The sequence below is a fragment of the Prionailurus bengalensis genome, chromosome B3 (genome assembly GCF_016509475.1).
Source record: "Prionailurus bengalensis isolate Pbe53 chromosome B3, Fcat_Pben_1.1_paternal_pri, whole genome shotgun sequence".
Classification (NCBI taxonomy): Eukaryota; Metazoa; Chordata; class Mammalia; order Carnivora; family Felidae; genus Prionailurus; species Prionailurus bengalensis.
In genome coordinates, this window is record NC_057355.1 from 63,678,056 (window position 1) to 63,680,550 (window position 2,495).

Sequence of the window (2,495 nt, forward strand, 5' to 3'; positions counted from 1 at the left end):
TGTTTTCTTGTTCTTGATTTCAAAGGCCATACTTCTAATGTTTTCCAATTAAGTGTGATGTTTGTTATAGATTAAAAAAAAAAATACACCAGGTTAAGGATAGTCCCTTCTCTATTCCTACTGTTTTTATCAAGAATTTGCATAAAATTTTATCAAGTGCTTTTCAGAATCTACTGATCTATCTTTTTCCCCTCATTTAAACTTCTAATATGTTAAATTAAAAATACTAAAACTATAAAAATATTCTTTTCAGATATACATGCACAGGGTAAACTATGTATTAAAAAAAAATAGAGGTGTCTGTGTGGCTCAGTTGGTTAAGTGTCCAACTCTTGGTTTTGGCTCAGGTCATGATCTCATGGTTTCATGAGATTGAGCCCTGTGTTGGGCTCTGCACTGACAGCCTGGAGCCTGCTTGGGGTTCTCTCTTTTCCCGCTCTCTCTGCCCCTCCCTCCCCATATGTAAATCTACTTAAAACAAAACAAAACAAAACAAAAAGCAGTCAATGGCAAGTACATGATTCAGGATAACAGTTAACACAGGTGGGTAGGGAGAAGCACTTGGGAGACATCAGTTGTTGCTAATGTTCCAGTTCCCATGTCAGGTGGTGAGTTTATGGCCATACAGTATAGTATCTAAAGCAAACAAATATATGCATAAAAACACAAATGATTAAATACAAAAGCTGATCATGCATAGACCATTAAGGAAAGATAAGCCTAGGTGTTATGAACTAAGAATTATGATTAATCCATCACTTCTCAGCCTTTTGGCTAAGATCAAGTGAAGAATTATGATTAATCCAATTGTACGATTTAAAAAAATAAATCCTTATTTGTCTATATCAGACTGTATTGCATTTATTCCTGGGTTGGTAAAAAGTCTTCTTCAAGTGCTGCATTTTTCACTGCTATTGGTTAAGTTCCTCCTCTTTAGATACCTTTTGGCTGTTTGTGGTTGTGAGATTTAATATCATGGCTCACATGTGCTTTAGGGTCTGCACATCCTAAGAGTGAAAAGTTCTGTGATTATCCTGTGCTCTTAATTGTTTAGTCCCCACATTGCAAGATGATTAAATGGCCCTCGTTCTAGGTTGACACTTTGTGTGGAATGCTCTGCAGTGTATAGAGAGCCTGACCCTTTCTTTTGGTTACTTAGACCACACACTTCTGTAATGAACATGCCATGAATTTCTATCCCACCCATCCTAACCATCTCATCCTATCATGTAGGGCTGGGGCATGAGGTTTGTAGCTTTTGGGGAGGACACTCGGAATGTATTTTAGTGGTTACGGACATTTGGAACGAAACAGGGTTGGATTTGAATCTTGGCTCTTCTTTTTACCAGCTGTGTGGTCTTTAGAAATTTGAATAACCACTCTGAGCATCAGTAATCCAAAAAATTTGCCTGATATTTTTCTCCCAGGTTGTTGTGTTATAATGTTGTCGATTGTTATTACTATGATGATCATATCAGCATCATGTACAATTAATTTTTGTTATCTCCATGCAGCTGGATGAAGTTTCAAGCTACTGACCTGGATTTTCCCTTGAGTGTGCTTAGAGGCACCAGTCGTTTTATTTCCTAAGTTCTGAAAAGAGGCCTAGTGCCAAAATACCCTTACCTTCCTTTTCAACCAGTGCTTTTTCTCTTCTGTCGATTAATGGGGGGAGGGGAGAGACGGGCAGTCATGTCATTCACAGCCAGGCCCTTTCTAAGCAGATACAAGTGTTTGGACTTATCTCAGTGCTGAGAACAATATTAACAGCGATCACCCCAGTACTGAGCACCCCCACAGCAGCTACCGTACTGAATGCCAGACCCTCAGAATCTCCCTAGGTTCCAGTCCAATTTCCTAAAGCAGATTTTTAAAAATATTTATTTATTGAAGGAGAGAGCGCAAGTGGGGGAGGGGCAGAGAGAATGAGGGGCGGGGCAGAGGATCCCAAGCAGACTTCTAGCTGACAGCAGGGAGCCCCATACGAGATGCTAGGAGAGCCGGATGGGGGTTCAAACTAATGAGCTGTGAGATCATGACCTGAGCTGCACTTGGATGCTCAACCGACTGAGCCACCCAGGCAACCTTTCCAAAGCAGATCTTTGATCTTCATCTTCATACCAGGAAGTCGGGGGCTTAGAGAGATTCAATAACTAGCCCAGTGTCACACCATTAGTAACTGGCAAAAAACCAGGAGGCACCCCCTGGTCTCTGTGACCAAAACCTACATTCGCAGCCACTTCCTATGTGGACGCGATTGCCTGGACAGTGTTTACCTGTCCCTAATTTTTTGGATTTCGGACTTGGAAGTATGTGGAACCCAGAACTCAGTGGGACCTGGGTGGTTGAATCGTTGGATTCTCTGTGCCTTTTGGGGAAGCCAGCTCCCTGCCCATGCGAGAGATGCTCTGGAAACTTTGGATGCTCTTTAGCCATTTTGAGAAAGAAAGCGAGGGAGGGAGTGGGAGAGAGAGAGAGAGAGGATCCCAAGCAGC

At 41.8% G+C, this 2,495-nt stretch overlaps 1 pseudogene; it reads left to right on the forward strand.

Annotated features, from left to right (window-relative positions):
• The first annotated feature begins 754 nt into the window (after positions 1 to 754).
• On the forward strand, positions 755 to 886 carry LOC122469911 (annotated as a pseudogene).
• The last annotated feature ends 1,609 nt before the right edge of the window (positions 887 to 2,495 follow it).